Raw genomic sequence first — 12,292 nt, forward strand, 5'->3', positions numbered from 1 at the left:
CAATACACAACCATTTATTAATCATCAAATAGCATCCAAAGCTTTATTTCTATATAATATACATATAATATCCAAATATGGTTCATTTAAATATATCAAATTTATGTGTTAAATCAATTAAATCCCAAAAAGTGAAGAACCCTAACTACCTCTCTATCTTTCTCATGTCCTTATTAACTCCCACCCTTTAAATACACACCTATTCACCAAATTTTGAAAAAAAAAATCTTTACTTTAATTTCAACATTCAAGATTACTATTATTTATTATTTATTATACTATTCAGTAATGTAGCTATATTATATACTGTTTTTGATATGGGAAATTGGGAATCATCTTTTTGTGGTGTGTGTTCAGTAAGGTGAGTTAGAATTTAGTAAAGATTATTTTTTTTATTTTTTTTATTTTTAGGGTTTTAATTAGATTTGATTCTTTTCTTGGATCAATGTGAGTAAAGTTTGAAGCTTTTTAATTTGGGATTAGTTAATGTTTAATGGAGTTTAATTATTAGGTGAAAAAGTGAAGTTTACAACAATCTTTATTTGATTCTTGTCTTGGTCATCAATCTGTTGATATTATTATTATATATAATTATATATAAGTACATGTGTGTGTGTATGATATAATTTTTGAATATAATATGCAGGTTGATCACATGGGTTATCAGATGCAGATGAAAGTGACTGTTTCAGATTGAATCAAACTGGTACACACTCCATATATCTTTATCTTTATTGTTTTTATTTTCTGTGAATTTAATGTGTTTTAGTTTCTTGAGTTTGTGAATAAAAATTTAGTCTTTTTAGTGATTGCTTCATTTTCTTGAATTATATCATTATATGTATGATGTGTATAGTAAGAGGATTGATGAAGATGAAGTTGAAGATGATGGAGATAATGTTTACAAATTTAATAATTTTCGGATTTTTTATTATCGGGAAATCCGAGATTTACATTGTGACAATCGAAGGCGAACCGGTAACAAGTTATAGAGGCGGTGTTAGTGGTTTTGATGCCACTGCTGTTGAATCCGGTGAGAAGCTTGATGTCACGAGGTTCGTGTTCTTGAAATCGTTTTTAGTTGATTAATTCATATAATGTTTAAAGTTATGATTATTTGAAGCTGTGTTTAATTTTTGATGGTGACTCAGTGACCCGGTTTCATCGTATTCGCAACACCTCGAACTCAAACACGATACGCTTCTCGAAACGTTGTTTGATGAAGGAACTTATACGAAACTCTACAGTTACAAGCATCTTATTAATGGTTTTGCTGTTGACATTTCTACTGAACAGGTCAAACCTTTGACTAGTTGACTCTTTTAATGTTTGTATTCAACATATTAACCTTTTGAATCATCATATTGGTTTTTTGTCACAATTTTAGTCACCATTTATATGAAAATGCAAAATATTGGATTTTTTGTCACAAATTAATCACCATTTTTACAACTTTTTTTTTTTTTAATTTTACACAAGAAAGATGTTATCTTTGCAATGAAAAGTCAAATATGAAGGTTCAAAAAGTCAACCTTGCGGTTATGTACTATGTAGTATGTATCCATCTATAAACAAGATTCTTGAAATCACGTTTTTCTTAAACGAAATATATTAGTAGGCAGAAACGCTTAGACGGGCCAATGGCGTGAAATCAGTGGACAAAGATTGGAAAGTGAGGAAACTGACGACACACACACCGCAATTTCTCGGGCTTCCGACTGGAGTGTGGCCCACGGGTGGCGGTTTTGACCGGGCCGGAGAAGATATTGTGATTGGATTTGTTGACTCGGGTATTTTTCCACATCACCCAAGTTTTGGGAATTATGATACCGAACCGTACGGGCCTATTCCAAAATTTAGAGGAAAATGTGAAGTTCATTCTGATACAAAAAAGAGTTTTTGTAATGGGAAGATTGTTGGAGCACAACATTTTGCAAAAGCTGCAATTGCAGCTGGTGCGTTTAATCCTTTGGTTGATTATGCTTCACCTATGGATGGTGATGGTCATGGAAGGTTAGTTATTTAATTAATACAAAGTACAGAAATGGTGCTACCTTTGTGGTTTGACTTTGTGGAAGTCAAACATATTAATTTTTAATAACAAATACATCACTTGTAAGAATTTTTTGTATATGGAATGCTAATTATAGAACTAGATGTTGAATTCGTGTAAATGGTATAGTTGAAAGTGAACTCGTTGACTTCAAGAGTCAAAAGTGTTTTAAGAGAGGTATGGTTTGACTCTATGAGGTCAAACCTTGTAAGTTTGTACCTTTGTATTCCCAAAAACAAAGTTTCGGACAAACTTTTTGAAGTTTTATAGAATTTATGGTTATTTTGAACTTTAAATGAATATGTTTGACCCTAAAAGTCAAAATGTTCCAAAGATGTATCGTTTGAATTCAAGGTCAAAAGTCAAACAATATATCTTACCGTAGTATTGTTTCACAGCCACACTGCAGCAATTGCAGCCGGAAATAACGGGATTCCGGTGCGTATGCATGGATATGAATTTGGAAAAGCAAGCGGAATGGCTCCTCGTGCCAGGTAGGCGTCCACTTTGACCCGTTTAGTCATAAACGGGTCAATTCCTGTTTTTTTTTCATCTCTAACGGGTCAAAATTCTCCCAAAGTGTGTTTTAAATGTGTCATATTTGACAGTTTAGTTAGTTATAAAGAAAAAAAACTTGGGGCAAAAAATTACTTGACCCGGCCCATTACCCACCCGCATACACATTCTAATATGTGAAAAAAACAGGATTGCTGTGTACAAGGCCATCTACAGACTGTTTGGAGGATTTGTTGCTGACGTGGTTGCTGCAATTGAGCAGGCGTTTCATGATGGTGTTGACATCTTAAACCTCTCGGTGGGGCCCAACAGTCCGCCCACCACGAGAGCCACTTTTTTAAACCCGTTTGACGCTACCCTTCTTTCTGCTGTTAAAGCTGGCGTTTTTGTTGCACAAGCAGCTGGAAACGGAGGCCCGTTTGCAAAATCTTTACTATCTTACAGCCCGTGGATTGTAACCGTTGCTGCTGCGGTTGATGACCGAAGATATAAAAATCATTTAACACTCGGGAACGGAAAAATCCTAGCTGGCATTGGTTTGTCACGTAAGTGATTTTTTTTTAAATAAGTTATTAAATGTTAAATAAAGAAATGATTTTTTTTCTCATCCAGATATTAAAAACTGTTAATCTGTGATGTGTTGCAGCTTCGACACGTTTAAATGAGAAGTACACGCTCGTTGCAGCTAATGATGTTGTGTTGGATTCTTCGATTATGAAGTTTAGTCCAACCGATTGTCAAAGACCCGAGGTTTTGAACAAGAATATGATCAAAGGGAATATTCTTTTATGTGGGTATTCGTTCAATTTTGTTATCGGGACTGCGTCTGTTAAAAAAGTGGCTGAAACCGCAAAGAGTCTTGGTGCAGCCGGGTTTGTTCTTGCGGTTGAAAATGTTTCACCGGGTACGAAATTTGACCCGGTACCAGTGAGCATACCCGGGATTCTCATAACTGATGTTAACAAGTCAATGGTATTATTCAATATTTAATCTACAACTTTCTTGATTTGATTAAAGTTTTAAACTGAGTTAAGTGCCATTTTAGTACCTGTGGTTTACTCAAGTACGCAACTTAGGTACTGTTTTTGAATTTTATGCAAATGGCTACTTCACGTTTTCAAAACTTGCCATTTTAGTACATTTTTCTAACTCCATCTATTTTTATCTGTTAAGTTAGGGGTATACTGGTAATTTACATTGTTTTATTTATTTCATATTTTCTTTTACCCTCCGATTCGCTCAATTGCACCTGCATTAGCCTCCAATTGATCATCAGTATCGTCAATCCCGTTTAATTCCGTTCAATTCCATTCAATTTCGTTCAATTCCGATGTGTTTTCGTGGTTTAATCAGGCTATTATTCGATTGTTATTATATAAGGTAACAACAGCCCTATTAACCCTTACCGGAGCTCTCCAACACGTCCATAACACCACCGCAGCTCATTATTCTCGCTGTACTGTTGTTTCCGGCTACTGTTGTTAACTGCCGCCGCCGCCGTCGTCTATTGCCGCCGCCGGAAAAACGATTAAGGCTCTGTGGAGATTGCTGGGTTGCTGCGAGGTGTTATCATTGAAGGATCTTAGCTGATTCACCCTCTGCCGCCACCGTAACACGTCGCCGGAGCTCCGCCGTCGCCGCCGCTCAACGCCGCCGCCGCCGGAACTCAAGGGTTGTAGATTGTGTCACGTTTCTAGCTTATTCTCGTTAGCTCACGGTGTCTCGTCCCGGTTTCAATATTGGTGACTTGCTAAAATCCCGGTGAGATCGTTTCATATCTTTTATTTTGTTGGCAATAGGCCTTGATGCTGCTAGAGTAGTCAGTCCAATTTATCTGTTACTGTGTGCCATGTGTCTATTATTATTATTATTAGTTTTTGTTACTACTATTATTATTATTATTATTGATTTGGTGTTCTATTGCTTGTGTTTGTGTGATTAGTTGCAACCATAGAGCGTACGAACCATGACTATTACCTGAGACCATGTCCTGAATCGAGGGGTGTAGGAAAGAGTAAAGATAGGGAGCGTATATTGCGTTTGGCTTCTTGGAATGTAGGAACATTAAATGGTAAGTTGTTAGAATTGGTAGATGTGCTTAAAAGACGTAGGGTTCAGATAGCATGCCTCCAGGAGACTAAGTGGAAAGGACATAGAGGGGCTGAGTGTAATGGGTATAAGTTGTGGTACTCGGGGTCTGATGGAGCTAGGAATGGAGTGGGGTTTCTAGTGGCTAAGGAAATACACACTAGTGTGGTGGAGGTGATAAGACATAATGACAGGATTATGGTGTTGAAATTAGTACTAGGAGAGGAAGTAGTGGCAGTAGTCTCCGCCTACGCGCCTCATGTAGGCCTAGGGGATCAGGAAAAGAGAGAATTTTGGGATTGCCTAGACGCAGTGGTAGGGGGCATACCTAGGGGGGAGAGGATTTGCATAGGAGGTGATTTTAATGGACACATTGGTAAGGCTAACGATGGTTTTCAAGCCGTACATGGGGGTTTCGGTTTTGGTGATAGGAATGAGACCGGAACAGATCTTCTAGAGTTTGCGGTGGCACATGACCTAGGTATTATAAATTCTTTTTTTAGGAAACGAGATTCTCATTTAATCACTTTTAGCAGTGGCGGGCGCGACACGCAAATTGACTACCTTTTGATGAGGCAAGGAGACCGACGTTGGTGGAAGGACTGCAAAGTCATACCTGGGGAGGCAGTTGTGACTCAACATCGACTACTAGTGACTGATATAGCCTTCAGAAATAAGCTGACTGTTCGAGAGAAGAAAGGTACACCGAGAATTCGATGGGGAAATTTGAAGGACGAAAATCTCCTACTGTTTAAGGATAAACTCATACTGCATACGCGGGCTCGACTAAATGGGGACTCAACTCATATATGGGAAGCTATGGAGACAAAGATCATCCAAGTAGCAAAGGAGACTCTCGGGGTCACAACAGGAAAGTCAAGTGGGCATAAGGAGTCTTGGTGGTGGAATGACGCAGTGCAAGACAAGATAAGGGACAAACAAGGATGTTTTAGGGAGCTAATGAGGTGCACGAATGAGGAGGAGCGAGTGGAATTGAGGGACAACTACAAAACGGCCAAGATAGAGGCAAAGAAGGCAGTGGCGGAAGCAAAGAAGGCGGCCTTTAAACGGATGTATGAAAGTCTAGAAACAAAAGAGGGGGAACATGCTATGTTTAAGATTGCCAAAGCCAGGGAGCGTAGAAGGCAAGATCTAGGACCGGTGAAGTTCATAAAGGATACAGATGGGCATGTACTGGTCAAGGAGCAGGACATCAAGCTAAGATGGCAAACCTACTTCCACAATCTTTTTAACAATGGGAGAGCTTACCAAGAAGAACATGACAACACAAACTTTCAACGACAACAATCGAATAACTGCTACTGCCGACGGATCACACGAGAAGAGGTGAAGGACGCACTTAGGAGGATGGGAAGGTCTAAGGCGGTTGGCCCAGACAACATACCCATCGAGGTGTGGAAGTGTCTGGGGGAGGAAGGAGTCATGTGGTTAACTACTCTGTTCAATAGTATTCTCAAATCAGGTAAGATGCCATACCAGTGGAGGAGCAGCGTTGTAGTTCCTATCTATAAGAACAAAGGAGACGCCCAATGTTGTGGTAACTACCGAGGAATCAAACTACTAAGTCATACTATGAAGCTATGGGAAAGAGCGATTGAGGGTAGACTTAGACGGGAAACTCAGGTTACGGTCAACCAATTTGGCTTCATGCCGAGGCGTTCCACCACAGAGGCAATACACCTTATAAGAAGATTAATGGAAAAGTATAGGGAGAAGAAGCGTGATCTACATATGGTGTTTATTGACCTAGAAAAGGCCTACGACAGTGTGCCACGACAGGTGCTCTGGGAGTGCTTGGAGGGTAGAAGAGTGCACAGGAAATACATAGAGATAATTATGGATATGTATACCAGGAGTGAAACAAGTGTCCGTGCGCCAGTGGGGGATACTGATTTCTTTCCTGTAGAGGTAGGTCTTCACCAGGGGTCAGCGTTGAGCCCGTTTCTTTTTGCAGTAGTCTTGGATGAGTTGTCAAAGTCGATTCAGGGGACTCTCCCGTGGTGCATGATGTTCGCAGACGATATTGTGTTACTTGCTGAGAAAAAACAAGATCTAAACATGAGGCTTGAGGAGTGGCGAACAACCTTAGAGAAAAGGTTTAAAGATTAGCCGATCTAAGACGGAGTACCTACACTGTGATTTTGGTGAGATAAACGACAGTGAAGACGCACACATCACAATTGAAGGGCAGGTGGTCCCGCAGGTAACGAAGTTCAAGTATTTAGGATCATTTGTACAGAGCGATGGGGAATTAGACAGTGATGTGATGTGACCCACCGAGTTCAGGTAGGATGGTGTAGATGGAAAGCAGCCACAGGTATATTGTGCGACAAGAGTTTCCCGACTAATCTGAAGGGAAAATTCTATAGGGTGGCAGTTAGACCTGCAATGCTATATGGAACAGATTGTTGGGCCATCAAGAAGGCACAAGTGCGGAAGATGGAGGTAGCAGAAATGAGAATGCTACGTTGGATGTGTGGGCACACAAGGCTAGACAGAATAAGAAATGTTGTGCTTCGCGAGAGATTAGGGGTGGCGAACATAGCAGACAAGATAAGAGAGTGGAGATTGAGATGGTTTGGACATGTAAAGAGAAGACAGACGACGAATCCTGTTAGATCCGTAGAAAACATTACTATAGAGGGGAGGAGGGGTAGAGGACGACCGAAATTGACTTGGGATGAGAGGATTAGGCATGATTTGATAGACCTAAACCTCTCCGAGGACATGGTTGAGGATAGGAATTCGTGGAGAAGTAGAATTAAAGTTAAGGATTTTTAGAGAGAATTGAATACCTTAGGGCTTAGACTTAACTTATTTAGGTCACATACCATAATGGTATTTCCCTTACATATTTTATTATTATTATTATTATTATTATTAGCTTTTATATTGCGGTTAAACTGTGACCTTATTATTAATATTATTATAATTAATAGTAGTTTTTTATATAACTGTTAAACTTTGATTTCCTTTTTTTGCTTCATACACATGTTCTTAGAGCCGAGGGTCTCTCTGGAAGCCACCTCTTTATTCCTTTGGATAGAGGTACGGTGTGCCTACACCCCACCCTCCCCAGACCCTACCTATAGCTCTGCTGTCGGTGGGATTTTACTGGGTATGATTGATTGATTGATATTTTCTTTTAAACTATTTCCCTTTTATATAAGGTATAAAAGGTTTTATAAAATAAGAATTAAAAAAAATAAACTTCACTCCGGCGAGATTCATCTCCACACGACCCGCCACGCTCTGTCCGTCGGAAAGCCCAACTCAAAACCCTAGTCCAACTGCCTATTCCACAGTCCTCACTTCACCCTCTGTCCACTTAACCGCCACCCACAACCTGAACCGCTTATCAAACCCACCCACCACCGACTCAATACATGTCTCATTAAATTGAACAATCGAGCATTTAGCAATCAAACAATCGATCTTCACAAGTATTGCTGAATTGTGGATTGTTTAAAACAACTTCCAAACATTGAATTACAAGCTTTTTCAACGGCTCCGACAAGAACCCCCCTTCACGGAAACCTGCAACTCTAGGGTTCCGCCACGAATCTAAATAGGATGTAAAAGTTGCCGATTCCTTTCTATGTTAGCCGTTTGTTTTCCGTGTTGCCTTGAAGACGGTGGTGTTGGATGGTGGCCGACGGTGATAACCGTTTGAAGTGTATTGCTGTTGTTGCGTTTGAAAGCTCGCCGGAAAATTTTAGTGGCGGCCAAACTTGTTCAGGAAGACAACATCACAGAAGACTTATATTCAAGTTTTAATAATTTTTGCACAAAAGCCCTCTCTAAAACTAATATTTAAAAAGTTAGTCCTTTAACTTTCTATAAGTTATTAATATCTAATAAGGATATTACCAGTTTACCCCTGACTTAATAGATAAAAATAGACGGGGTTAGAAAAAAGTACTAAAATGGCAAGTTTTGAAAACGTGAAGTAGCCATTTGCATAAAATTCAAAAACGGTACCTAAGTTGCGTAATTGAGTAAACCACAGGTACTAAAATGACACTTAACTCTTTAAACTTTTAATCGGTTATCATTTTGTAGGAGCTTATAGATTATTATAAAGCGGGAACTTTACGGGATTGGACCGGGAGAGTGAAAAGTTTTAAGGCTACGGGAAGTATTGGGAACGGGCTGGAGCCGTTACTTCATAAATCAGCACCGGTTGTTGCGTGGTTTTCTTCGCGTGGGCCCAATATTAAAGATTACAGCTTTCGTGATGCGGATCTTTTGAAACCCGATATATTAGCACCCGGTGCGTTAATTTGGGCTTCTTGGTCTCCAAATGGCACTGATGAGGCAAATTACATAGGTAAGAGCTTGATTTGGTCACTTACATTGGTAAACAGGCCAGGCAGAGCCGAGCCCGAACCAAGGTAAGCTCGGCTCCTTGGCTTGCTCGCTACGCTTTTTTAGCTGGCCCGTTGGCTTGTTTAAAGTAAAGCCCAAATTTTTATGTATATACATTACGCTTATTTAGCTGGTCCATTGGCTCGTTTAAAGTAAAGCCCAAATTTTAATATATATACATTTTGACCCAAAAGCATAACCTATTTTTTTTATTAAAAAGAAAAAATGAGTTGGCTCGACGAACCACAAGCCGACTCGAGCTTTTTAGTTTTTACGAGCCGAGCTCAAGCTCAACATGTCAGCTCGTTAAGATAAACGATCCGGCTGGTCTATAAACAAACCAAGCCCGAGCCTAACCTGGCTCGGCTCGTGGCTTGCTCGCTAGGCTCGTTCAACTGCCATGTTGGCTCGTTTGTCGACTCATTTAAATTAAACCCCAAGTTTTAATACACACACACACACACACACAGACACCCAATTTTTAGTATATAAATTAAAATTAAGTAGTTTATAAATTATGTGTATGCTAATTTTTTTTTTCTTTTTATATACCTCATTATGTGAAAATATAAAATTATTCTATTTATAAAAAATGATCGAGCTGGCTTGACGAGCCACAAGCCTGCCCGAGCTCAACATTTCAGCTCATTAAGATAAACGAGCCAAGCCGGAGCTCTAGCCGCCTCGGCTCGTTTACAGCCCCAGTTACAAAACGCACATTCAAACACCCTCTTAACTTAAATTTGAACCCATTAACCGAAAGCATAAAATCAAATAGTGACGGTTTTTGCGAACAGGAGAAAACTTTGCTATGATGTCGGGAACAAGTATGGCTGCACCACATATATCAGGAATTTCAGCCCTTATAAAGCAGAAACATCCACATTGGAGCCCGGCTGCTATTAAGTCGGCTTTGATGACAACATCAAACACAATGGATCGAGCCAAAAAGCCCATTCTAGCTGAACGATATTCCGAGTCGGAAACAATGACGTTCGTCTCGGCTACACCTTTTGACTATGGAAGCGGTCATGTTAATCCCGAGCCGCTCTGGACCCCGGTCTTATCTTTGATGCAGGTACATTTTGACTTAAAGGTCAACCCTTTGATATTTGACTTTAATCTTACATCATCATAGTACCACTTTCATGAAAATCATGACCGACCCGATTTCGGTTTATAAATTCTAAAATGAAAACACATATTATTATTGCATGTAGTGTCATACTTTGTAAAATATTTGGATTTTAAAAGTAACTGGTTTGACTTTATCCTGGTCAAACTCTCAGGTTATCAAGACTACTTAGGATTCTTATGCACAACACCCGGAATCAACTACCACGAGCTAATAAACTACATTCACCATCCGTGTAATTACACCCTCGGCCACCCGTACAACCTAAACACCCCGTCGATAACGGTCTCCCATTTAGTCAAAAGTCAAACCGTAACCCGAACCGTCACAAATGTCGATGAAACCGAGACGTATAAAATCACTTCTAAAATGGGACCAGCTATAGCCATTGAAGCAAACCCTTCCAGAATGACTATAAAAGCAGGCGCATCACGAAAGTTGACCGTGACTTTGACCGTGCGGTCAGTGACTAACAGTTACAGTTTTGGTGAGGTTTTGTTGAAGGGAAACCGAGGGCATAAGGTTCGGATACCGGTTGTAGCCATGGGATATAAGCGGTAGCTCGGGTTTGTTATGGTGTAAACTGTAATGTTTATTCTTTTGTTAAACAGTTGGAAAATATTGAAATAATATTATAGATGATGTTTAGGTGTATTTATATGTAGAGATGATCATTCAAACCGGTTCCTGGAACCGAACCGGTAGACCCGAACCGGAACCGAACCGGTTCCTACCCGTTTTTTGTAGGAACCGGACCCTATCTGAATCAACCCGATGATCCGTGACCGGTTCTTGCGTTTCTGAGTGGGGGCGGGTAGGAACCGGAACCGGTTAGGAACCGGTTCTAGCCGTTGGATCGAGTATAGCCGTTGGAAATCGTTTTTTTTGGCCGTTTTTTGACCGTTGGGGTCAAAAATAGCCGTTTTTTGGCTCCCCCAAGCACCCCACTACTAGTATAAATAGGTATTTGGTGTCATGGGTTCATCACAACACTCAAAACGCAAACCCGAACGCAAAAAAATACAAAAAAACGCTATTACAACGTTTTGAGTTCTCTAATCTCTTGTTTTCTCTTCTTCTATATTCATATTTGTTGTTATGGCTGCCTCACAATCATCGGTTGGTCAAGGTTCCAACGCCGAACCAAGTTTCGTTCGTATTGTACCTCATAATCGTAATCAAGAGATTTGGTGCAATTGGGATTTGGTTGAATTGTGTGACCATTCATTGAAGGCTCGGTGCAAGTTTTGTGGGGTTTATTTAAACCCACTTTCGAATTCAAATTTGAAGAAACACATCGAAAAACCGTATTGCAAGGCGTTGAAAAAGAACGTCGATTCGCAACAAACGCAAATGGATAGTGAAGGCGGAATATTTACATACCAAATTGATCGAGTTCAAGATCGTATGACGAAGTTTGTGATTCAAGAAGCTTTGCCGTTTAGCCACTTCGACAACCCTCGCTTAACCGCCATGATTCGAGATACGCTTCAACCACAATACACTCACGTAAGTCGTCATACTCTTAAACGTTATTGTTTAAAATTGTGGAAGAAGGCCAAAGAGGTACTAATTGCATATTTTGAAAATATAAATACGGGAATAAACTTAACTAGTGATGTTTGGTCGGCTCCACATGGTCTACCCGAATCTTATCTTTGTGTCACCGCTCATTGGGTAGACCCGTTATCGTGGGAAATGATGAAACGCACCATTGCTTTCGAACTCTTTGAGTATCCACATACGGGAGATAATTTGTTTGAAATTTTAGATTATGTTATAAATACTTATAAACTAGAAGATAAAATATTTTCAATGGCATTTGATAACGCGTCGAATAATACATCGGCGGTTGATAAATTAAAATTAAAATATACGCCGATTTGCAATGGTGTATTTTTTCACTCAAGGTGTGTTGCACATATCATTAATTTAATCGTGCAAGACGGACTTGCTTCGGATGAGGTTACATCGGTTATAAACGATTTTTGACTAATGATACATGAAGTTTTTAAGAAAAGTAAAAAAAGACAAATGGATTATAGAAAATTTTGTAAAGATACGGGAAGAAAAGCTTTGGAAGCTAATTGGGATGTACCTCATCGATGGAA

At 39.7% G+C, this 12,292-nt stretch overlaps 1 pseudogene across 1 annotated transcript; it reads left to right on the forward strand.

Annotated features, from left to right (window-relative positions):
* The first annotated feature begins 221 nt into the window (after positions 1 to 221).
* LOC143544423 (subtilisin-like protease SBT2.6) lies at positions 222 to 10,766 on the forward strand (annotated as a pseudogene). The gene is made up of 11 exons (XR_013137251.1): positions 222 to 361; positions 647 to 706; positions 857 to 1,055; positions 1,152 to 1,296; positions 1,619 to 2,013; positions 2,452 to 2,547; positions 2,759 to 3,114; positions 3,216 to 3,541; positions 8,741 to 9,008; positions 9,844 to 10,124; positions 10,336 to 10,766. The product of XR_013137251.1 is annotated as a subtilisin-like protease SBT2.6 (transcript).
* The last annotated feature ends 1,526 nt before the right edge of the window (positions 10,767 to 12,292 follow it).

This window comes from Bidens hawaiensis, unplaced genomic scaffold (assembly GCF_021521415.1).
Source record: "Bidens hawaiensis isolate Kalapana, Puna unplaced genomic scaffold, B.hawaiensis_p1.1 tig00013566_1, whole genome shotgun sequence".
NCBI lineage: Eukaryota > Viridiplantae > Streptophyta > Magnoliopsida > Asterales > Asteraceae > Bidens > Bidens hawaiensis.